The 27,322-nt window shown below is 37.8% G+C and overlaps 1 long non-coding RNA gene across 4 annotated transcripts in view; it reads right to left on the bottom strand.

Moving 5' to 3' along the window:
- The window catches only part of LOC132028039 (uncharacterized), a 440,338-nt gene that overhangs the window by 180,711 nt on the left and 232,305 nt on the right, over nucleotides 1-27,322 (bottom strand). The gene's annotated exons all lie outside the window — the stretch shown is intronic.

Genomic DNA, 27,322 nt, shown 5'->3' with positions numbered 1-27,322 from the left:
GAGAGCCCGATGCGGGGCTCGATCCCAGGACCCTGGGATCATGACTGAGCTGAAGGCAGAGGCTTCAACCCACTGAGCCACCCAGGCACCCCTATCCAGATGAGTCTTTTGGCACTGATTTTAACTAGATAGAAGGTCCTGCCAGCAAGGTGTCTTTATATGGTGTCCATAGCAACTGAACAAGCTCAGGCTCACAACATCACCTGGGAGATCTAGACACCTTGCTTTGAAAGTAGACATAATATGGTGACGTTGGAGCCACTACCACCCACTACCCATCTCTTTCCTCTAATTGCCCCTACTGTTCTAACCATGGTTCTCCTTATTCCTTTTTTCTGAGCCTACGAGCTATTGCTGGCTCTCAGCTGGATGTCAATTAATCTCTAATAACCAAAATGTTAACCAATAATGGCTTCTACTTACCCCTTCTGCAATTATTCGCCTATCAGAAGAGGGAAACAATTTGAACGATCAAACAGGATTAAGGTATAAGGTTAATGATTTAGAAATAGTTTCCCATAATCATCCTCAATGAAACCTCAAAAGTGACTTCCAAATCCAGTTGCTACACCCTGTAATAGAAAGTAAACACAAACTGTGGACGCCTAAGAAGCTCAGTCCATTAAGCATCTGCCTTTGGCTCAAGTCATGATCTCAGGGTCCTGGGATCGAGTCCCGCCATCAGCCCCTTGCTCAAAGGGTAGCCTGCTTCTTTCTCCCCCTCTGCCTGCTTCTCCCCTTCTGGTGTGCTTGCTCACTCTCTCTCTCTCTGACAAATAAAAAAAATATCTTTTAAACAAACAAAGGAAACACAAACTAGAAAATCTCTACAGGTTAGAAGAATTGTCTAGTGATGCCTGAGACAGTGAGAAGCTTATCTAGACCCATGACCAAGCAACGCCACAGGGGAGCTCGAAGAAACCAGCCAATCTTCCTTTGCAGAGCAGAACCCACCATTATTCCAGACATTTACCAGCAGTTTACACAGAAGTCAAGAATCAGAGAATGTATTGGCATTAATTCTCTGTATCATATAGTCAGATACCCCACATTTCTCATTGTGCAGAGAATGTTATTACCATAAATATAATGAACATAATAACATACTTAACCTAGTATTTTAAAACATACCTCAAAACCAAATTGCAGCTTATCAACTACAAAAAGGTTAAACACAACATTCGCCAATGGGATTCTGGAGATCAGGAATACTTCCCAAAGTCTAGACGACTCAATGTTAGCCAAAATTAAAAAACATGACACAAACAGAAACAGGTAAATTTAAAACTTCAGCTGAAAGTAGACCAATGATGAAGCTGAATATAGATGTCATAAGTAGGTCAGAGTTCATTGCCCCAGGCATTTCATCACTAAATAAGCTGAGCCCCATAAGATACACTTTCACACAGTTAATGCAGCTAATGAGACGTTGTTCATGCACATTTTGGCTTCTTCTGATGCTGTTATCAATGATCTCTACCACACTGGGCAAACCAAGTATCTTTTCTGAACCTCAGATTCCTTGGTAAGAAAAAGATGGCAAAATCTATGTGGCAAATTTACTGTGAAAAATACCAGCTCATTCAATGTAAAACATAATCATGAGCCTGATATCTCTTTCCTGAATGTGAAATGTAGATGCTTATTTCACAAATATAATACAGTGTAACAAATACCCCACCACTCCTTGAAAACACAGGGTACTTTTTTCCCTAATATTTTTTTATCTCTGTATCATAATTTGAAATCCTGCTTTAGACACTCACCATTAAATCATGAGAGTCAGTGCTGGGTAACAGAAAGTACATACAGTCTGGAACTGGAAAATTGAGCAAGTCTGAATTCTAGCTCTTCAATGGAACTCAACAAGATTCTTCAGCACCATAAATCCCCATTTCTTTCCTTAGATAATGGGGATATTATTAGCTACTGCAGAGCCTTATTTAGAGATAAGGAATATAATCTACATTAGTGTATAATTCATCAACAGATATTAGTTCATTCCCGTTTTACCCTAAAGTGCGAACGGCGTCCAGACAAGGGATCTGTGAAGTGAAACCATGCATCAAGTAACCAGGGACCACGCTCAAGACTTCAGCGTTTTAAAAGATGACAGGAAGGTGTGTGAGTCATGCACACATGTACATGCTGTGTGTGTGCGTGTGTGCACCAGGGTGTATGTGTGCAAATGCATGCATGTGCCTCCGTGTGCATTTCCTTTGGACCCTGCTAGAGTAGAAGCCATTTCAGAGGCAGGGATAGAGAAACTGTCTTGGGAGATGCATGGGTTCTGAGGGACCCCTGGGGAAAGTCAAGGAGGGATGCTGCTCACTCCCATAGTCCTGCATATCTCCATTACGAATCAAAAGGGGCCACCTTCTATGTTAATTAATATCTGTTGGGCCATTGCCCCATGTGCACTATCTAAGCAGCAGGCATCCTCCATTCTGCTCCTCAGAGCTGCCATGCCAAGATGGCATGCTGAGATTTTGCAAGCTCTGAACCAAAAAGGTTATTTTTTAGCAGGATGTGGCTCAGGGAATCTAAGGAGAGTGCTAGGTAATAAAATCAAGGCTCTGCCAACAAAATTACCCCCTTATTCCCTGCTATTAAGATAGTTCTGCTTTACTCTGCAGGATATAAAGAGGATTTAGTTGAATAAATCCCATTATTTATTACAGCCACCATTTACAACAGAAATAGTTTCCACCCGCCTGCTTAGGAAAATGGGCAAATTACTAGATCATCACTTATGGTCACAGAAACATAAGTCTCCAAGCTGGCAGTGAACCCCAAGCAGCAGATAAAAAGATTCAAGATGATGGAGACAGGAGGCAATAGAACAAGGAATGGCAGCTTCTGACCTAGTATTTATGCTCAAAGTCACAGAAATAAGGGAAACTTTTAGAGATAGTCACATGAGCCACAAACATGGAAGTGTAGGCTTCCAGCTCCATTCCCAAAGAGACAAGGATTTGACTGCAATCTACTGACAGATGAAAAAGTCGGCTGAAAATAAGAGTACATGGGGCACCTGGATGGCTCAGTAGGTTAAGCGTCTGCCTTTGGCTCAGGTCATGATCCTAGGATCCTGGGATCCAGTCCTGCACTGGGCTCCCTGTTGGGCAGGGAGTCGGCTTCTCCTTCTGCCCTATCCCCCTGCTCATGCTCTCTCTTACCCTCTCAAATAAATAAAATCTTAAAAAATAAAAAAGCAAAGAAAAATAAATAGTCTTTTCAAATAAACACACTGAGATTTTTTTTTCTCATTCAATCAAGCTCAAAATGAAACACAATGCTTGGATACATTTAAGTTCCCTGACAGATGCATTTCTAACAATGTTGATAAAGAAAAATTATATATTTTGATGCATTAGAGCAAGAGAGACCTTTATCCTGTGCCATTTTTGAAAGCTAATATATATCTATAATTTTCTTTTTCTGAATCTTGATTGTTTCAACCAATTATGTTAAGTTAAAAATAAAATAGTTACTTTTTAAAAACCACACGAACATTTTTGAGCTTTTTCTTTTTTTTTTTTTGTTTTTGACGAGCCATGGCATCTCCTCGGTTTCTAACTTTTATAGTTATGACTGAATAATTTCAGAAAAAATTTGTCTTTTCTAGTCTAGATTTTCTTTAATTAAAGGCTGTACTTGGATACTTCCAGAATATCAATTCAAGAGTCAAGAGTTCATAAGTGCCTGAGCAGCCAGGAAGGACACATATTTTGACAAGCTACTAGTGCGGTTGCCTGCAGACTTGGTATCTGGTTTCTGGTCTGACCAGCTCTGATTAGTGTCTGACTTTGAACAAGTGACTTTGCTACATGAAACCTGATACACACTTCTGCTTCCCACACTAGACTACTGGAAAGGAAAGGAATGTTTTGAAAAAAATAAAGACAAAAAATATTCCAACTGTATTATTTTTCTGGCCAAAGAGGTATTAGAAATTTTACAAAATTAAATCTATGGAAATACATAATACAGGGAATGAAACTTCCCCCTTATTATCTCATCCTCTAGAGAATATTGCCTTTGAGAGTTTTAGTATTTCTTCATTATATCAATATTTCAATATTTCTCTACTTGTTTCATAGATATTTTTATTGTGACTGTTTTACTTTTTAAACACAAAATGGGCTCATGATACACTATTACTTAGCAACTCTTGTTTTGCTTTGTAAGACTACATTCATAATGGGATTACTTCATTATGAATAGTATTCCACAATGTTCTTGTGTCCTGTGTGTTTAACCACTGCTCTCCCGAAAGATATTTGCCTTGAGTCTCATTTCTTATTATGAGTGATAATGTAATTCAAATTCATTTATACATTTCTTTGCACACACATACCCATTTTCCTTTAGGAGAAACTTCCAGAACTGGGAATGACAATGAAGGATCACAGGTATAGATATTTCAGATTTTAATACAATCTAACCAAATGTCCTGCAAAAATGTACCAATTTACATTCTCACCAACAGCGTTTGAAGGTGCTCATGTCTGAAAACTCTTTTTTCTCTTGTAGTCCCTGAACAACCTATCATAGTTCTTTGCCCATAATCGGCATGTGGTATTTGCTCATTGACTGAATAAAAGCACTAATGTTGAATGATCAAATAGTTTATTTACACAGTTATCAATGTATATAGGCACATGGATATGCACATGTATTTTTATAAATGTCATATTCTATACCTCAGATTCAATGAGCATTCCAAATAGATATATTTAGTGGATTTGAGATATGAAATTCTCCATGCTTCAATCAATTGTGATTGTTTAGTTAAATATAATTTCTGGCTTCTGAGCAGAGGGGACTGAGTCATGCAATGCTTTTTGGCATTTTCCAGAATATACACTTGTATTTTAAATCTTAAGACCAATGTTGCATCTCTATAATAACTTTTGTTAGGTGCACTCAACTACACCAAAAATAGATTTATTATGTCTCTGTGCTTTGAAATGTAAGCTTTCCTTTCAAACTAAAGAACAAGCTTCTCTGAACACAGAGTATTCCTTGGAAACAAGTTCTACTAAGAAGCCACTTAACCCTTAGAGGGTAAAGGGGTTATAAATGAAAAAGTCCTTATTTTGAGGTAGTAGTGACCTGGGCTTTGGGAACACTTAACTGGTTTGATACTGTGACCAACATAAGTGTCCCATTCTTTATACAAAACATGCTTTTCTTAAACAGTTACTCAGAAAAAAAATAAAGGCATGTATCAAATTACATTTTAGTTCCCCTGAAATCAGAGTACATAAGATAGGAAATCCACTTGAGACAATGTCAAAATAGTTTACAGAATAAATGAGAGATTCTTAGAAAATGACAGTTTTGTTACTTTGATTTTTTTTTGATAATTCCACTTTAAGAATTCATAACTGGTACATACATGTACAGTCAAATAATCAAATAAGAACTTGAGAGCAATACTCTATGAAAGCAGTACTGAGATGTGAAACCAATGAGTTCATTTAAGCTACTGGGGCAAAGAAGAAAGTTTCTGAACCCAACAGCCAAGGTCACAGTGAAGCAGGAGATCAAGGCAAAGAAGTAGCTTTAAATCCAAGTAACTATTCCAGAGGCGGAGGTCAAGAAGACTCAGAGAGTCAAGACAGATAAGTTGCAGAAATGAGGCAGATACATGGGAAAATAACTAACATGTATCAGTTTCTCATGATATACCAGGCACTATGGCAACATCATTTCCTATAGCTTTTATTTTCTTAATCCTCCCAAATGCCTCTGACAGTCACTTATGCTGTTATTTATAGAAAATGAACGGAGGCTCAGAGAACCTAAGTGGCTTTTCCAAGGGTTACTCAGCTGATAAAAGTCAAGGTTAAAGCAACAAAGATGTTCTTTGAACTACCCCATGCTAAAGACTTAAGTGTAAAGACCCAAGTCAGACCAGTGTATTTTAGAATAGACAGTGACACTGTCTCCAAAGAAAGCTTCTGAAACTCCCCCTGTGAGAGAAGATAATCATAACTGGTTTCCTAATAGGACATTAAGCCTAGTCACACAGTTTCTCTAAGAATCATTCCTGGTCCACATCCATAAAAACTGTCTGGATTTTATTAAAAATGTGAGTTTCTAGGCCCAACCATATCTACTAAATCAGAGTCTTGTGCGGTTGTGGACCTACAAAGAAGTTTTAACCAACATCCTATGTGAATTTTAAATACAGAAATGCTTTAGAAACACTGATTTAAAGGCTCACAGCTAGTGGTAATGGTATATTAAACTTTGACACCTAGCATATGTATACAACCCTGTTACACAAAATTCCAAGGAAAGCCAACCAATTTTGGCTTTCCCAATGACAATGAAGTGAAGAACACAGAATGGATCCCATCCATAACTGATGAATTAGGTACCAGTAGCAGAAAAAAAAAAAATACAATTGAAAATCAATTTCAGGAATTGCCAAACAACAAATAACAGAATTACTAAACACTAACAACAGAAGTATCTGTTAGATTAAAGCAGATGAAGAGGATTGAAAGGACAAATTACCCAATCGTGAAATCACTCATGAGTTTTCAGACCTTTGAGGCAAGACAGAGAAAACTGAAAGACTGTTTTATAAAGCAATTCTTCACCTACTGTTTTAGACATATTACAATAAGGGCTCAGATAATTCAAGTTCTACCTTCAATTTAATTACCAATTAATCTCTCTGCTTGAACCTGGGAGACACAATTTATGAAGGCCAAGGAGGCAAAGGACCAAAAACACAGGAGACTCAATTGGAAATTTTACATGCAGTTTTTCTAAGGAAAAAAAGAGGTTTCTTCCCAGACCGGTTTTAGCACCTTGGATGAATCTCAGATCCAGCAGAAAAGAAATGTTAGTGGAAACAAAACCTCCTTTTCTTTAATCCCACGTCTTTCAAAAATACTGCTTTATTTTTTGTGTGTTTTTTGCATTTCAAACACCAGTAATGCTCACAAAAATTTCCTGACCCACTCACCTAGAATTATTACTCCTATATTTCAAGAATAATATTCAACTATAAAGAGATTTTTGACCCATGAGTGCATGAATAAATTATATGGTTATCTATGTCTAGTACACTTCTACTTATTTATAGGATTGATATAATTTAATTCTCATAATAATTCTGTGATATATACCTTATAAGTATCTTACAAATAAGAAAACCAAAGCCCAGAAAGGATAGGAAAGTTACCCAAAGTCACAGAGAGTAAATAGTAGGTTCACGATTGGATCCAAGGAAACATTAACCATGAGACAACAGTAATAGAAATAACAAGCAGAAATGTGAATGTATCTGGTATCCAAATCAACACAAATGTCTCCAATGAGGGCACTTTATTATAATAAATGCCAAGTTTTATAAAAATGCTTATAGCAGATGAATTCAGTGAGTTACTTCCAAAGCATAGATTCCATCTTAATTCTATGTGGCTCCATTTGAGCATCTACGCCTACAATGGGATCAAAGTGTATACTGAGAGAGCTGAATCTCTGGCAGATTATCAAGTATATTTTCAAAAATAAAAGAAGAATAGAAAATGGCTTCAGTATAAATGATATGTGACTAATTGTTACACATCTTTGAAAACTGACCATTCAGATATGGTTTTGGAATAAGATTCATTCAAATACTAGCTCTGTCACTTACTAATTTTGAAGCCAGTTAACATACAGTATAGTACGGGTTTGGGGAACAAAATTTAGTGATTCATCACTTACATGTAACACCCAGTGCTCGTTATATCACATGCCATCCTTAATGCCCAGCACCCATTTAGCACATCCCTCACCAACTCTCAGTTTGTTCTCTGTTGAAGAGTTTCTTATGGTTTTTCTCCCTCCCTGTTTTTAGCTACTTAATTTTTCCTTCCCTTCCCTTTAATGAGCTCTTCATAAATTCTGAAAAGTAGTCCTTTATCTGTTAAGACATTTGCAAGTATCTTCTCCCATTATGTCAGTTGCCTTTTAGTTGACTGTTTCCTTTGCTGTGCGGGAGCTTTTTACCTTGATGGAGTCCCAAGAGTTCATTTTTCCTTTTGTTTCCCTTGATTCCAGAGACATGTCTAGCAAGAAGCTGCTGTGGCCCAGGTTGAAAGGTTGCTGCCTCAAGCGTTTTGACAGTTTACTGGGTTACATTTAGGTCTTTCATCCATTTTGAATTTATTTTTGTTTATGGCATAAGGAAGTGGTCCAGTTTCATTCTTCTGCATGTGTCCAATTTTCTAAGCACCATCAGTTGAAGTGATGGTCTTTTTTCCATTCGATATTTTCCTGCTTTGTCCAAGATTAGTTGACCATAGAGTTGAGGGTCTATTTCTGGACTCTCTATTCTGTTCCATTGATCTAAGTATTTGTTTTTGTGCCAGTATTATAGTGTCTTGATGATTACAGCTTTGTAATAGAGCTTGAAGTCTTAGATTATGATGCCTTCTGCTTTTTCTTTTTCAACAAAGCTTTCACTATTTGGGTCTTTTATGGTTCCACACAAATTTTAGGATTGTTTGTTCTAGGTCTGTGAAAAATGCTCATGTCATTTTGACTGGGAATGCATTGAATGGAATGCTTTGGATAGTATAAGACACTTCAACAATATTTGTTCTTCCATCCATGAGCATGGAGAGTTTTTCCATTTCTCTGTGTCTTCAATTTCTTTCATAAGTGTTCTACAGTTTTCAGCATATAGATCTTTCACCTTTTTGGTTAGGCTTATTCCCAGGTATCCTATGGGTTTTGGTACAATTGTAAATGGGATCAAATCCTTGATTTCTCTTTCTGCTGCTCCATTATTGGCATATAGAAATGAAACAGATTTTGGTACATTAATTTTGTATCCTGCAACTTTGCTGAACTCCTCTATCAGTTCTAGCAATTTTGGGGTGGAGTCCTTTGGCTTTTCTACAGAGAGTATATCATCTGTGAATATTGTAAGTTTGACTTCTTCCTTGTCAATATGAATGTCTATTTCTTTCTGTTGTCTGATTGCTGTACGATGTTGAACAACAGAGGTTGGACACCAACCTCTTGGACACCCTTGTCATGTTCCTAATCTTAGGGGGGAAGCTCTCAGTTTCTTCCCATTGAGGATGATATTAGCTGTGGGTCTTTCTTATACGACCTTTACGATGTTGAGATATATTCCTTCTATCCCTACTTTCTTGAGAGTTTTTATCAGAAAGGATGTTTATCAAATGCTTTTACTGCATCTCCTGAGAGGATCATATAGTTCTCATCCTTTCTTTTTTTAATGTGGCGTATCACATCAACTGATTTGTGGATATTGAATCATCCCTGCAAGCTCAGTCACTTCTATTGATGTGCTCTTGGCCAGGTCACCTTCTTCATGCTAAACTTCACTATCCTAATCCTACAAACTATGAAGGTAGACTAATTATTATCCCAAATCCTGTTCATGGGCAGGCTTTACCACAATCCTTTCAGAGTGTTGGCTAGAACTACAGATATTTAGGACTTAACCTATATGTTAAATCAAAAATCCCTGATGGGGGAGGGGGACTTAGTGTTTTAAGTAAGCTTTCCAGGCGAATATATGAGCACTGAAGTTTGAAAGCTACTGGACTAGATGACTTAAACATTTCTAAGACACAATTTTCCAATTGTATCCAAGATAAATTACAGCTTCTTTTCTTCCCCAACTTAAAGGAAAGAAAGGGCAAAGAGCTAATCATTTAATTCTATAAAAAATATAACTGACAATGATTTAAAAATATATTTTGGTAATTGGCATTGATAAAGATATTTTGGTGTTTGGTATTAATAGAGATATTTGCAAAGGTATTTGATCTTTTACTTTTAATAAGAATAGTTTCACCAAGCTTGAAGTACCACCTTTGGAAGAGGGTTTTTCTCATTTAGTTTCTTCAGGCATACAAGAGACTCTAAAAATGAACATTAGCAGATGTCCAGAAAGTTACAATCCCACATAAATACTAAATTCTGCTATTATAAGCTTGAGGGACTATTGCTTGGAAATCATTCGATGTAAGAAAGTTATTTATACTTAACTATATTTCATCTACCACAATTAAACAGTGAACTTAAAACACTAGAGCACCATAAGGTTTCCAGGTGGCACCTTAATCAATTATAAGGAAAAATTCTAAGTTCCCCTCTTGCCTCATAAATGTAATTCCTTCACTATTGTTAACTTTTAACAATATAGAAGAAGTCAGTCAGAAGTTCCATTTATCATGCTTTAATAAATTCCATGCTTTAATAAAATATCTCAATGTAATTAACACTCAATTTATAAATAGTGCTATATCAGTTTTGTCTGAAAGAAAGAATTATAGTTGACCCTTGAACAACATAGTTCTGAACTATGTGGGTCTACTTACATGCAATTTCTTTTTCAGTAAATATAGTATAGGACTATAAATGTATTTTTATCCTCCTTAATATTTTTAACATTTCCTTTTCTCTAGCTTACTTTATTCTAAGAATACAGTGTGTGATACATATAACAGACAAAATAGGTGTCACTTGACTGTGTAGTGGTCAATGATGGGCTACTGCTAGTTAACTATTTCAGGAGTCAAGTTACATGTGGATTTTTGACTATGGGTGGTGCAGGAGCCCTAACTTGTACACTGTCCAAGGGTGAATTGTAATTAACTAAAAATGTTTAAAGACCTACAAATCAGCCACAAACAAGCAGACAATTCAATTTTTAAAATGGGCAAAGGACTTGTAGAGATACTTATCCAAAAAGATATATAAATAATATATCAGCATAAAAAATGTTCAAAAGCACTCATCATTAGACAACTGCAAATCAAAACCACAATGAGATACCATCTCATAATCATTAGAATACCTATTACCAAAAAATACATACTATACATGTTGGCAAGATGTAGAGACACTGGAAATTGCGCACTCTTGGTAGAAATGCAACAGAAATGGTGCAGCTGTTATGGAAAACAGCATGGTGGTCCCTCCAAAATTAGAAGAGAATTACTGTATGGCCCATCAATTTCACTTCTGGGTATACAGTCAAAAGAAATGTGAGCAGGTTCTCAAAAAGCAACCTGCATACCCATGTTCAAATGCATGATTTGCAACGGCCAAATGTAGAAGCCACCCAAGTATCTGTCAACAGATTGAACAGATAATCAAAACGTGGTAAAACATATCAAAACATATCATGGCATATTAGTTAGCTTTAAAAAAGAAGGAAATTCTGACACATACCACTACGTGAATAAAGCTTAAGGACGTCATGCCAAATGAAATAAGTTAGTCACAAACGGACAGATACTATATGATCCCACTTCTCTAAGGTACCTACAGTAACCAAATTCATAGAGACAAAAATTAAGATGATGGTTGCCAGGGACTGGGGGAGGGCCATGGAGGGTTATTCATCAGTATGGACTTTGCTTTGTGAAATAAGTTCTGTGGAGGCATGCTGGTGACTGGAGGACAATAATGTGAATGTGTATAATACCATTTAACAGCACACTTAAAAATGGTCAAAACAGTAAATTTTATGTTATGTGGTTTTTTCAAAAGTTTAGAGAGTCTTCTTTGCTGCTGGAAGAGTCAGATGGCCTCACAAATCCATACTATTTCTACTGACACAGAAGCATATCATTCTGGACCAGGCTCTTACACTGTCCAGCCACGATCATGTCTAGGCTGATCATCTCAAACTGATCATCTTCTCTTTTCCCCACTGCCTTCACAAAAAAATATGTCTGGAAGCCTGTTGTCCTGAGAACAGATTTTTAATTTCTAAAGTGATATTTAACTGTGCTGGTAAACCACCGCCTGCAAACTCATACATTTATGGTGTTACTACCCTTATTCTCTTACCCCTCTGATATTATGGGGCAGTGTTTACTGATAGGCAGGAATCATGAACACCCAAAATAAGTCTTTTTCAAATGTCAGTTTTTCTTTCTTATTTTTTAAAGATTCTATTTATTTGTTTGAGAAAGAGAGAGAGAGAGAGCACACAAACAGGGGGGAGGAGCAGAGGGAGAGGGAGAAGAAAGCTCCCCCACTGAGCAGGGAGGTAGCCTGATGCCGGGCTCCATCCCATGACCCTGACATCATGACCTGAATGAAGACAGATGCCTAACCAACTGAGCCACCCAGGTACCCTTCAAATGTTAGCTTTTCTGAGAAGAGGGTCTATAATTTGAATTTAAAAAAAAATTCATGTGCATATATACATATATACAGAAACACACATATACACACACATATACAATGTCTTCTGGGGCAAAGTTCAGAAGCATTTTCATAAATATGATAGGCTGATGGGAAAAATACTTACTGAAGGAGAATCTCATATGTTCAACCACATGCTCACAGACTGTTTATATGATGAGCATTAGAATAACCTGGAAACAAGACTTAACACTCAAAACTTTGAATTAATTCTATCTTCAGATTTTAATTTAAATGAAAAAATAAATGACGATCAATCAGAAAATCCATAGCATTTCAAATCTGTGAGAGTTCTTCATCCTAGGAGACCTATTAGAATACCCAGACTCAAGACAATTCACCGTCTCCAAATTATTGCTTTGTAACATGTCTATACTCTACAGCTAATCCAGTATAAGGACAATTGTAAGTGGATTCACTGGTGAGACAAATTTGAAAATCAGACCTATGACATTGATTAAAACAACTCTGGACCCTGAAAGTTAACTTTCAAGCAAACAAAATACCCTACTTTTTCTTTCTTTCCTTTTTTTTTTTTTCCTCTTTAACTCCTACGAACTCTTTGATTTAAGAACTGTGTGTTACTGTCTTATATCCCCAAGAGCTACACTGGACCCAGAACGTAATTTCTTTTGTAATGACTATTAACAGACCTACAAATAAGCCTCTTAACTGAAACTTGGTTTTCCTCTTCTTTTGGGTGAAAACATGGTGAGGGTGGGTGCAATTTAAGTTACATGAGCTGCACAAGTAGAATTCTAACATAAACTTTTTTTTTTTTTTTAAGATTTACTTAATTTACCTGAAAGAGGGAGAGGAGCAGAAGAGAGAGAGTCTCAAAGAGACTCCATGCTGAGAGTGCAGCCCAATGCAGGGCTTGACCTCACTTGCTTTGGGGCGCCTGGGTGGCTCAGTTGGTTAAGTGTCCGACTCTTGATTTCCACTCAGATTGTGATTTCAAGGTAGTGAGACTGAGCCCCATATGGGGCACCATGCTGAACAGGGAGTCTGCTTGAGATTCTCTTTTTCCTTCTCCCTCTTCCCCTTTCCCACTCATTCTCAAATAAATCTTAAAAAAAAAAAAAAAAGGAAAAAAAACCATATTTTTTAATAAGGGACCAAAGAAACTGGAGTTTATGGGTCCAAATGCAAAAAATGTTGATATCTATATAAAGGAATCTATACACAGAAAACAATTGTTCTTCCCAGGGTAATAGCATAAATAAAAAGGTCTAGAAATGTAAGGTAAAATTATTAGACATGTGTTCCATGAGGATTTATAAGTTAGAATAGAAAACTGATGACAAGTCTGACAGCTATTTCTCTGATGATTTAAATAATAATATGAAAATCAATTTTAATCTGATTAGAATGACTTAGAAATGATTGTACACAAAATTCACAGGGAAGAAGGCAAGGCAACAAGCTTCTCTGAAGATCATCAAGTTTTATGAAATACTTTTACCATGTAAAAGAGCAATCTCATCTAAGTTATTAAAAATATTTGATGGGAGCAATGTTATGTGGTATATAAAAACACCAGGATAAAAAATGTTGATTAATTAATGAGTATAAAAATCCTAAAATTGTAATTATGAGTTATGTATAAAAAATTACATCTATATTTTATTGCAAAATAACTGAATTATAGTAAAGCAATAAACCCATTAAAATATAAAACTTGTTTTATTTTTGTTTTACTTCGTAATGCTATTAGAGACTCCTCTAGTCTACAGAGTCCATCTCATATTTAAGTATATGCAGCTTATTTATAAGTAACAGAGTATTTGAGTTTTAAAAAAAAAAAAAAAGCAAAACCTGTTTTTATACTTCATTCTTCTTATTTTTTTTTTTAACTAAGCTCCACACCCAGTTTAGGGCTTAAAATCACAACCCTTATATCAAGACCTGAGCTGAAATCAAGGGTCAGATGTTTAACCAACTGGTCCACCCAGGTGCTTGTGTTTTCATATTTTGAAAACAGTTTTTCACAGATTAAATAACTGCCAGTAAAAACTTGAAACACACAGGATTTTATAGACACATGGAGACTGTAAGAGGTTGCTATATGTTCTCCTTCTGTTCTCCAGGTCCTGCTGTCTTCTGTTTGAAGGACCTTTCTACAAAGATCAGTGGAGCAATTCTCCTAATGTTGGTGAAGCTGTGAGTTGGAAGGCTATCACCTAGGAGTCAGATTTTCTTCTGAAGCAAACAGATAAATTTCTTAGAACTTTGGACATTGACCCCCAGGCTGTACATCTCAGGCTTCATTCACCATTAGGGGGCAACTTCTTGGGTCTGGCCTCTGGGTAGGCCTGGCAGGATGCTAGGAGCTGTGGGGCGAGGGAGAAGGACATTTTCCCCTCCCCCTCTACTGGGAAAGATACTTTCTTTTTCCTTATTGTGCTTGACTTTTTTCACGTAGCACTTAACAATTATCCATAATTATATTAGAGGTAACATGATACTAAATGGACTTTTCCTGTTGTTGGGACATTTTTACTAAAGCCGCAGGGATGAGGGCAATGCTGGACAAGCAACCAGACACCCTAAAGGGAGGAACTAGAAACCTTTGTAGGACTGTGTCAGTGACAGTAAATCGTGGCCAGTCACCACCACACCATTCAAGCTACTTAAGAGAGAACTAGAAATCTGAGATGGAATTCTTTGAAGGGAAATAACAGAAGAAGGGTTATGTTTTATCTGAAAGAGATAAAACGCAGGGGGCACATTTCCACTCCAAGAGAAACAGTCACAGAGATAGGCCCTAAGAGGAGAAGGTTAGCATTTTCTTAGGCTGAGAGCTGTAGAACTCAAGACACACCCCCAAATGAGCAAGCAAAGCAGTGAAGACCGGTGGGAGAGTTCTCAGAAAAACAAAATTATAGAGCTAGATGGGCATTCGGTGACCAATACTTGCTTCTCACCTGGAGAAGGCACTGCACTGGCTGGAGCAGCATGTTTATCTATTCCCACAATCAGTGTCAAGGATTAAATGTCAATCATTTGAGGAAGATAAAGCCCACAATGTACAGACCATCCAATAAACCAGATCAAAATATATTTTAAAGTGAATGACTCTGACTCACTAGACGTTAGCAGAAGAGAACAACTCTGTCTGAATTCTTGACCCCTATACCTTCAGCATTGCAAACCCAATCTTGTACAAAGTCAAATATCACAGATACTTAACTAAATAAAAATTAAATGAGCATTAAAGAAGGATCCAAATAAAGTTCCATACTAATAAGAATGTTACACATTGAGTTAATGTTTTTTTTCTATTCCTATTCATCTCTAATGCTGTTTATTCTAATAAGTAATTGATTAGAAGATGAACATTTCAGTCAACCCAGATTGGTGTCTAAATCACTAAAGTTCAATTCCTCATCCCACAAGTATAGACAAATATACTAAATCAGCTTTTTCCTTTCTCTTCTCTTTTTTGACTGTTTAATGGAATAACTAGATATTTTGATGTTACACCATCACAGCCAAGTGTGCAGTAATTAAAAAGATGATTTCCAATGGTATTTACATTTAACAGCATGCACCAACTTTGCCATATGTTTTCTACCCTTGTCAACTTGTTTATGTGGCATTTTATCTGCAGGCAACAGCTTTGTTCCTCATGGCTGGAGTCACATACTGTGAAAACACAAGGAAAGGAAGGTAGAGGAAAACTGCTGATAGAATTCACCTGTGCATAAGGCAGCATCTCACACTGAGACTTTGGTGAGTTCCTTCTAGGAAAACTTACAACACAACCAAAGAGACACACTTGGCACAGGACTCTTGGAAGTCTCTTTTCCTGTCCTCTGGATGGAGGATATCTAAATGGCCAACTGACTGGGGAAAACTTCTGAGTGTGTCATGTGAACACAAGACACATATGTACATGGTTTTGTTCCCCAGAAAGATCCTTCCTAAATTATCAACACTAATTACCTTGAGTGAGACAGATTTGTGATATGGAGAACAAGGTTTCACTCTTTGTTTGGTAATTACCCATAATAATGACATATATATATATATATATATTTTTTTTTCCTTTCAAGTACTTTTTGAGTACTGGGAATATTTTAAGAATATTACAATAAAGTCAATACAGCAAGGTATCTTGGATTAGACTAATTATGATCATTTCTAGCTCCAGATTCTCAACAAGACTTTCTTAAATGAGTAGGGAATTTCTATGGAGAAAAATATTTAAAATAAATGGGGAAAAAAAGAATACGAACACTATCTAGTCTCATGTCCTGCTTTCCAGTGGTGAATACAGGGCCATGATTAATTAAAACAAGAGGTTAACTTTTCACCACCTCAGTCACAACCTGAGTGAGGAGGATGAGTACCTTCTTAAGGGTCTCTGTCCTGGTCTAGTCAGTGGAGGAATACTTCCTTCCATAACTGGCCACAGAGAATGCAATGTAACAGCATCAATTGAGTTTGTATCTTGCTGCCATCGCCTAAGAAATGGCCACTAGACACTGTCACTGAAAAGGCTTTTGGATTGGAGCACTATTAGGATTTGGTCTCCCCAAGGAGAGGTAACCCATCCAATCTGCGAAAAGATTAGATAAACTCTTACACTTCAAATCTAACATTCAAACATATTTTTAATTTCAACTGAAGCATGAAAACACATTACAACAGGAATCTGGATTTCCAAGCCATAAATCTTAGTACCAGGCCAGAAAGTTCTATTATCCCGTGGCAATTGCCTGAAGAGGTTTCCAGTCTAAGAAAGCTAACATCATACTACTCCGCAGTCTTAAGACCTTTCTTAATGTATTTTGTGTTGTTTTCCTGAGAAACATATCTTGATATGGGCATTGATATACTAAAGCTTGCTGAGGAGTAGTTTAGGGCATAAATTTATGGAAGTGAGGAAGTGAGACTGGTCAGAGAGAGAAGTTGAACTTGATTCATTTTCCAAAACAGGTCTCACCCAATTATCCAGGGACCCCTGGAACTGGTATGGCCTTTCAGAATTGTCCCAAACCTAGGCAAGAAGGCAAGCCTTTAGTATCTTCATCTACCAGGCATCAAATGAGGGTTTAACTTTGGGGAAGGAAGCTGTCTCTGGCTAAGGGAACGGCTTGAAGAGAAACTCAGCTTTGAGTCATCAGTAGCTAGTATCTCTCACTTACAGCTGGGGGAAACAGGTGTCCTGGACCCCAAGAATGGATGGAATGGTCCTCCATAATAACTTCTACACAGGATGTCTGAACTACCGGAAAATATATCCAGTGCTTATATCTCTTTCCTTGGATGCTTTCACTTCTCGATTTAGATAGTACTGAATATATTTTTAAGTAACAGTTAAAATTCCATGAATGTTGTCTTTTGGAAATACTTGGTCCTAAAAGATGACGACCTCGTTTCTGAATGATGGACAAGCTGTTCCAAAAAAATACCAAGAGGAAATAGCATGTTGATAATGAGGAATACAGCATTTCTACACTGTCTCAGTGAATTAAGTGATATTAAAAATTTCAGGTTAATTGAATAATCTTGATAACAATAGCACTATTTAGTGGTAGTGAGTATCACAAGGTGCTGTGCTATACAGATCAGGGGACTTAGATAAACTTTAGTTGATCACAAAACCCTGCTCTCCTGGGAAGTCATCTGTTCTCAATAATAATGGATAACACTGGGAATCAGAATCCTAGAAGTGCTTCCAAATCCTCTGTGTCCACATGCAATATAAACTTATGAAATGAAGACATTTAAAATATGACCTATACCTTATAAGCAACAATATTAAATCATCCATTTCAGGGACCCCTGTAGTATCAGGTGATATGCAGGCATCTAAAGTAGGGTCCTAAACTAAAGTTTATCAGTAAGGTCAAACTTGAATACACATATAGTTACAAAGTTTCTTGTACGTGTATGTGTGTGTGTATATATATATATATATATATACACACACATATACACACTCAAACTTGAATACACTTACAAATTTCTTTTATGTATATGTATATATAAACATATACACACACAAACACACACTCTCTCTCTCACACACACACACACACACATATTTCATTAGATTCTAAGTATCTGTAATGTAAAAAATTCAAGGTCAAGAGTTACAAGGAAAAGTATCATGACCTCTGCCTCATGACTCTCCACCTCATTCAAGATACTGTTACTGAGATTCTCTTAGTGGATACACACCTCTGAGAATAGAACATAACTACATAAAAAGAGGAATAGAGCTCAGGAACTTGGGTCTGGAATTTCAAGATAAAAAAATCTCAGTTTTCTCACTCATTATGTGAACACAAACAACTCTTTAATCTTACTAAGTTTCAGACTCTTTGTGGGAAATAAGAATATGAATCTGTCTCATGGGACTGTGGGTAAATTTATCCAGACTTCAGTATGTCCTAAATCTAATATGGTGCCTGGCAACAAGCATGTACACACTAAAGGCTGACTAGTGTTAGAATTTTTGCTGTTCTTATTGTCCCACCCTACTTCCATCAACACTCACTTTCATGTCTGATAAGTTCTCAGAAGCAAGAGCAGAGCGTAGGCAGGGTAAGAATAGATGGGGGGTGGGAAGTCTAGGTTTCAGGGAGAAAGAACATCAAGATACAAATCTGCACACATTCTGAATGTTATTTGTCATCCAAAGATAATGTCACAATACCTTCTTGCAGATATAAATCACAGCATGAATGAAAACTAATACCATGGAATGATATAAAGTCTAACAAGTATTATAACCAGCATCCACTGGTTGGCAAGGAATACCAATCAATGGTAATTGGAGGGAAGCTAAGAGGAAAATAATATATTAATGCCAGACCAATATTAAAATCAACCATCAGTCAGATAGTGGACAAAACTGAAAATACAGTGAATTGATATAATATTGGTCTTTTCTTTGGTATAAGCCCTCAAAATGGAAAGCCCACCCTTAAACAGGGAACAGTTCTAAATTATTCCCACCCTACTGTGATATGTAGAAAGATAGAGTAAATGGACTCTTTCACTAAGTGAAACCTAACACTTCTAAGTACTCAATCACTTAAAATTCAACAACATTTATTTTCTAAGTGAAGGGCACAGAACAGTCCATTTGGAATAGTCAGATTCCAATTTTTCAGCATCTTACATTCAATGAACCCATGTCTGTTTCCTGCCCTGGAGGATTGGTATGGGAAAGGAGTGTAGAATGATGGCTTATCGTGAGGATAAATGAAGGTAGATACAATTCTTAATGTATCATGTCACTGGAGGGACTGGTCTTAATCACGCAGAATTTGTCTAGGGCTAAATTTGTTAGGACTTCTGACTGCCAGCAACAGAAACTAAATCTGACTATTTAAAACAGAAAAAAGAAGCTAAGCTATACAAAATTTAAAATCTACAAATACCTTGGGGTAACTCACAGACGTGCAAAATGAAGGCTAGTAAACACAAAGAAGGACGGCTTACAGCCATATTGGAAGCCACACTCGAGGGTCAGGGAGGTAAAGACACCACAGGAGCCATCCCTGGACACTGGACACAGACCCTCACTGGCATTGCCCTTGCATGGGATGCTGCCTGTTGCTCATGCTCCCACAGAACCCCCCTTGGAAGCTGGAATTGGTTTCCATGTCTCAACGAACCAGAACGAATTCTCACCTACCATTGCCTTTTTGTTTAAGTAGCTCCAGGTTCAGCTTCCAATTGTTGGAACTTATTTTCTCTACTAAACTACTGAAGATCTGTTTTTTGCAGTGTATAGTGTGGGAATGGGCCCTGCTGCCCAAATAACTTGCATGGGAGGGAGTTTATCAATAAAGAAAGTAACTGAATGGCTAAAAGCACAAGAAGTGGACGTATTTCTCCTGTAAGACACAAGAAAAACCTCCACTTTGCAAAAGGCCTTCATTTGCAATCAAACTCTCCTCACTTAGAAGTTTGTTTCTTCTATCTCTTTAGTTTGTCTATCCCAAAGTCTCATACAGATTACTTTGGTAATTAGTATGCTTGTGAAAGTAGCTGCAGTTTACAGACAGTGTTGATTTTATTAAATTTAAACTGCATTCTCAAATACCACACACCAAAACAGTAAAGAGGAACCAGATTTAGGCATAGATGCCAGGTTCTCTGAACTTACTACTGAAAACACCATGTCCTCTTTGTGTTTTCGAAGGATAACTATTCATTATTCATTCAAATTGAATTGTTCTGTCAAACAACATGAAAATTATCTTACTTTAGCTACACACGGCAAACTGAACAGCCAAATGAGACTTCTATTGAATATTATAATGGGACAGTTTCCAAAAAAGCCCTTATCACTTGATAATGTTCACTGGTAACTCAATTCAAAAATTACCTAACAAAGTTCAACTGTGAGGCAAGGAATTCAAATGAATTACCTGAGCATGACTGAGAAGACTTGTGCCAAAAACTGATTCATTACTTTTCATTGCCTAAGTAATTTTTTTTTTTGCCTGCCACTATGATGTGTATATAAATATATATAGATACATACATATATACATATATATTATAAATATAATAATAACACAATAGTTATTACCTCATATGAAAGCCCCAAAGAGTAGACAAGGAACTAACACATGGTAGATTTGTAGGATCATAGCCACAAAAGACAGGAGGGTTAACAGCAACCAGGCTAAAGAAACTGTCTCTTGCTTCCCTAGAATTGTTCTGGAATTGTCCTACTGCTGTTTGCCCTTACCTTGGAGGATATTTTGCTTGGAAACTAAGAACTGGCCCCTCCCTAGAAGGGTCTAGCTGTTAGGAGCAGATTAATTCCTAAATTTTAGTGGGAAAATTTCTTTTTCTTCTAAATTTAGAGGAGTAATTTTGATTTCCCCATTTATAAGGACATACATGTATATGGACTGCAGTGGAAGATGACCACCGTCTACAGGTGGAAGAGTCCTTCATGGGGTTCACGCTGCTCATGAGGGGATGGCAATGGGGTTAAGACCACAAGATCTCTGAGACAAATGGGTGCCATTTTTTTGCATGTGTGTTTGTATATATGCATAGGTATGCATATATGCATATGTACATGTGTGTCTGTGTATTTCTCTCTCTCTGGTGAATCCAGGGTGTGTAGCTAGGAGGAAGAAGGAGTGATGAGACAGCAGTGGAGTTTAAGGCTTCGAGATTCAGAATCCAGCTGATTCCTAAATCTAGTTTCCCCCATCACAGAAACTATGACTGTGGAAATGAAGATGGGAAAGCCACTCCACTAGGACTCACTGTTGAGGGAGCAGGAGGCTGGCTGAAGACAAAGCAAAAGCTGGCATCTTGCACCCCCTCTCCACCCGCTCTCCTGAAGGAAGCTGAGGTAGAAGGGAAGGTAAATATAGTTAAATCTCTTCTGAACCTAAATCTCACTAACATAGATGATTGATAGCAGGATTGTGACACCCCACCAAGAATCTCCCAACTATCTTGATGTTAATGGCTGGCCTAAAGACACATTGGTCAAGCCACAAGGGCAAGGCCTCCGATATCCTGGCACCTTGTAGGCCCTCTTTGACATATGAAAACTCCCTTGAAACCTTCCTTCCCCTCACCTTCCCGAACCGCAGGGTACATAACCTGCCACCCCTCACAACCCGGGGCAGCAGCTCTTCCTGCCCACAGGTCCTGTCCCCGTGCTTTAATAAACCAGCATTCTGCACCAAAGATGTCTCAAGAATTCTTTCTTGGTCATTGGCTCCAGACCTCAGCCCACAGAACCTCACCTAGGTTCTAGAACTTCATCACTCACCATTTAATATAATCAACCAAAAATAACACATGCTCCCGGGGAAGCAGACTGACCTAGCCAGATCATATAAATGCTCACAGCCAGTTAGCTCTAAAAAGACTCATTGGGGTTTTAAAAAAATTACTTCCTAACAATGAAAGTACCCCCCACCCCACAATGGAGTTGTGAGCCCATTTCCAGAGGTATTACAGCAGAGAATGGATGACAGCAGGTGTCACATCTTATAAAATGGACTCATTTTGTTAGTGAATTAATAATGGATAGCAGTCATTGGTCTGCAAAATGCCTTCTAACCCTAAGGGTCTGGTCTTCTAAATCCCAGCTCCCAGAGATAGAACGGCAGTCATGACAAATAGCTGCAAGATGAAAACAGATAATAAAGACAAATATCTCCGAAAGGATGGAGCCTCAAGAATGAACTCCCCAAATCAATACCTCACTTCCTGTGTGACCTGGAGAGAAGATACTTGCCAGGGAGTTGCCGACCTCTCCCAGACAGGTCAACCTGACTTTCACACACAACTATTTGGCAGCTCCACCCTAATTTAGCTAGTGTCTGATTTCCTTTGTCAATCTTCTATTTAACTTGAACAAAAGACAAAAAGAGGGATGCCTGGGGGTGGGGGTGGGGGGGCTGTCCAGGTGGTTCAGTCATTAAGCTTCTGCCTTTGACTCAGGTCAGGATCCCAGGGTCCTGGAACTGCCTCAGGCTCCATGCTCCTTAGGGAGCCTGCTTCTCCCTCTCCCACTCCCCCTGCTTATCTTCCTTCTCTCACTGTTTCTTTGTCAAATAAATAAATAAAATCTTAAAAACAAAACAAAATGAAAAACAAAAACCAGGATGCCTGGATGGCTCAGTGGGTTAAGGGCTGGCCTTCAGCTCAGGTCATGATCCCTGGGTCCTGGGATCTAGCCCTACACTGGGCTCCCTACTCAGTGGGAAGTCTCCTTCTCCCACTGCCTCTCCCCACCCGTCCCTGTCCTGTGCTCTCTTCCTCAAATAAATAGATGAAATCTTTAAAACAAAACAAAACAAAAACAAAAACACAATGCATTGCATCGGCATCAATTTAACTCTTGCTAAGCAAGTTTTGCAAAGGAGCACTGTGTGAATAATGTCAATATCCAAACTCTCAGAATCTGTGTATTTTAAATATGTGAGGATCTCTTTAAGTAGAAGTGCAACATTCCCATTAATTCACTCTTTCTGGCTCAACTAGCTTTGTTTTGTGTACATGTAAGTGTGTGTGAACATGTGTGTGTGTGTGTGTGTATGATTTATGATTTTTGTTTTTGTTCCATTTGGTTTAGTTTTACCATTGGATTTAGTAGGAAAGAAAGACTAATGGGTCCAGAGTGAATGCTATCCCAACAGGCAGCCTATACTGAAATCTTTTTTTTTTTTTCCCCTCCTAGCAGCCATTTCTTTCCCAAATAGATGTCAGGAATGAGATGCTAACTAAAGCGCAGTGATCCATTCTGCCTTCAAACTCTTCCAGAATAGCACTGATTGCTCCTCTAAAACCAAAGGCTTCCTGAGAGTAGTTCTTTTTTACGTCCTTGGATGCAACATTTCATTCCAAATTTCATCTCTGCATCTGAATTTTTAATCTCTTGTTGATGCTTCAAATATTTTTTCCTATTCATTAGGCAACATTTTCAAATAGCATTTCCCTGTAATTTGTACCTCATTTAACATTATTATTTGAAATTACTCTAGGATGTGTTTAGTTGCAAAGATTTCCCAAAAAAATGGTGCTGCACTGCCCTGCTCAGTGAAGGACACAGGTGATCATAACACAGGGAATGGGAATTGTAAGCAACATGAGCTATGGAAACATAAATATGTAAGAATAAACATGTTCGTAACATGTTAAAATGCTTCTAGTATTTGACTCTCTCCATTGCTGATAGTAACAAAATTGTGAAAATCTTCTCATAAGCAGATGAGAAAAGACAAATGGCTCTCTCTAGCTTCTCTGAAGGAGTACTTGCATTGTATTTAGGTATTAGAAACCCATGGCCAGGAACCCCTTACTGGCTGTTCATATAGCATACCTGGAATTGCCTCATCCTTTGCCATGTCTACCCACTTTGCTGGGGGCTAAGGAAGGAGTCTAGATGAATTAAGAGATCCTGAGTCATGTCAAGTTAATTTATTCTAATTGGAGATTAGGCGTGTGTCCTGATATTAGGGAAATCTTACAGTTGGAAATAATTCTGAAATTTAGAATATGTGAGAAAGAAGAACGTAGATATAATGCAATTGGATCCTTTTAGTTTGAGATTTTAGCACTTATAATAATTGGTGTTAGGCAGAGAAACAGATTAGGAATAGAAGAAGGTAGACTGGAGAAGAAGTATTTTCTTTGCAGTCACAAAAATGCCCAATAAGCAGTGGCTCTCCCAAATCTCTAGAGCATAAGCCCTGTTTCAATGGGGCATCACTTTGCCCGTTCCTTGGGCGACCGGCATGAGGCATCTGTACAACGGTATACTTATGCACCTTTCCCTTCTGTACAAGCTCCCCTCCTGGTTATGCCTGAACTTCTCACTTGCTGCCATTTCTCTCATTCACGTTTTTGTTGTTCCAACTTCAAATCATTCCCTCATCCATATCTTTTCATTCTTCTTTGCCTCAGGTCCATATGTATTTGGTGTAACAGTAAAGGAAAAAGTGCATGTAAGCCACTGGTCCCAGCACCAGGATAAAGGATAAGAAAATGCTCCTTGTCCTCTTCCTCCTCCCCCACTCCTTCCCTCTTCTTCTTCTCCTCCACCCCCCCAGCCCCTCTTTCTTCTTGACCTTCTCTTCTTTATCATCATCATCATCATCATCAACATCAATAGAAATCTTCTTATTCCTCCTCCCTTTCCAATATGCTTTCTATTATGGAAAATATTAGTATCAGTATCATCCATTAAGTTACATAAAAACTGATGTCCAATTAGGTTTACCTACCAATAAATTATTTGGGACAACTGAGTCTCATGAGGGAAGTGGGAATAGTAAAAAGAGCACACATCAAGTACACCAAAACATTTTCCATGGATTTATCTAGAAAATAAAACTGAGATACTTTTTACAGAAAGCAGGGTCATATTGTGATAGCAAAGCATCTCCTTGCAGAAACAGCCTCCCTTTCACTGTTTTTATGTTCTTTGATTTACTGCTCATATTTTCTCAATAAGAAGAGCAAGCACTGGCATCAGCAATTCTTGTGTACACACCCTTCAGCAGGAGCTAAGAGGCTAGTTTTTAAGAAAGCAAGAGAAAATAAAGGAGCTCCAGACAAATGCACACAGGAATTAAAGGAGAAATCTCCTCCTGCGGCACCGAGTGCATATCAGACTTGAGATTTTAAACATGGTATTTCCAATCCACTATCCCTCAAGCTCGTTTTCAGCAAGGCTCTTATCACTAAAGCACTGGTCCTGGGCAACTCCAGACAAGGCTGCAAATCTCCTGAAGTTTATCTTGGGCACAAAGTGTCTTCCAGTTTAATTGCCTCCTCTCTTCTGTGGTCACTTTGTCCTCCAAGGTCAAGCAATTTACTTCAATGGTCATCTCTGGCAGCATACATCCATTTCTCTTTAAAGTAGAACTTTGGGCCAATAAATCTTCTGAATATTTCAAATACAGATTCCTCCAGAAAGAGAGGTTTTGATAGGTTGTGATGATAGCTCTTGTATGCTGTGGCTATTCTAACATAAGGCCCGCGTACAGGTTACTGGTCATCTCAGTGGACAATGCAATAGGTGTTCACCCTGGTTCACATAATGTCTTAAACCTATTTAGCTATGGCATGGTAGAGCACAGATCAGAGGAGTCTAGGGATTACTATTGTTACAAAGACAAAGGAAGGCATTTTTAGAGCAGCTTCATTCATAATTGTCAAGACTTGAAAGCCATCCTATGGTCCTATTGAAGGACTGCAATAGATGAATGGATAAACAAAACAAAAAACTATGGTATATCCATATCTACAAATAAATAACAATTCAGGGTTAAAAGAAATAAGCTATCATCACCACGAAAAGTCATGAAGAAAATATAAATGAATATTACTACATGAGGGACACCTGCGTGGCTCAGTCAGGTAAGTGTCTCCCTCAGCTCACCTCGTGATCCTGGGTTAAGCCTCTACCTTTGGCTCAGGTCAAGATCTCAGGGTCCTGAGATAGAGTTCCGCATCGGGCTCCCTGCTCAGCAGGGGGCCTTCCTCTCCCCCTCTGTCTGCCTCTCTGCCTACTTGTTATCTCTCTGTCAAATAAATAAATAAAATCTTCTAAGAAAAATTGTTCTGCATATTTTGAGGGTCCTGTCATTATACATTTGTCCAAACCCACAGAATATACAAACACCCAGAGTGAGCCCTAATATAAACTACAGACTTTAATCAATAATAATGTGTCAACATTGGCTCATCAATTGAAACAAATGTATCACACTTTGGCAAGATGTTAATATTAAAAGGAAGCTGGGGGAGGAGTGAAGGGTATGTGAGGACTCTATACTTTCTGACCAATTTCATAAAACTGCTCTAAAAATGGTCTATTAATTATAAAAATGAGGGAAGGAGACAGGGACAAATATACTGTGAGCAGGAGGGAAATATAAAAGACAAAATAAAGTCTGTGAAAAATGTCACTAAAAAAATTCTCCTATGGGTCCACGTTTCTTAATAGAAAGAACTGAATCATATCATTATTTGTTTATTTATTTATTTATGACAGACAGAGAACAGAGGGAGGAGCAGAGGCGGGAGGGAGAGAGAAGAGAAGGAATCTCAAGCTGATTACCCAATGAGTGCAGAGTAAGATGCAGGGACTGATCTCACAACCCTGAGATCATGACCTGAGCAAAAACCAAGAGTCAACCATTTAACCTACTGCAAAGGCACCCCATTCATGTGAGGGGTTTTTTTAATTATTTTTTATTTTTATTTATTTGACAGAGAGAGAGAGAGAAAGAGCACAAGTAGGCAGAGTAGCAGTCAGAGGGAGAAGCAGGCTCTCTGCTGAGCAGGGAGCCAGATGCGGGACTCCACCCCATAACCCAGGATTCACGAATTAGCCAATTGCAGATGCTTAAACAACTGAGCCCTAAATGTGAGTTTAAAAAAAAACAAAAGAAAGAAAGAAAAAAGAAAACAATGCTGGCAAAGACAATCCCTTGCTTGCAGATAAAATTATGAAACTGTATCTTAAGGTTATTGGCAGGTTTGGACTGAGAATTCTACCAAGAACCATAATTGTCCAAACATTAAATACATATGTTTGTTTTTCAGAAACAGACTGATTTTTTCTCTTACTTGAAAATATAATGGAATTAATATT

This window comes from Mustela nigripes, chromosome 12 (genome assembly GCF_022355385.1).
Source record: "Mustela nigripes isolate SB6536 chromosome 12, MUSNIG.SB6536, whole genome shotgun sequence".
Taxonomy (NCBI): Eukaryota; Metazoa; Chordata; class Mammalia; order Carnivora; family Mustelidae; genus Mustela; species Mustela nigripes.
Note: the sequence above shows the minus strand (reverse complement) of the source record. Positions and strands in the feature narration are given on the sequence as shown.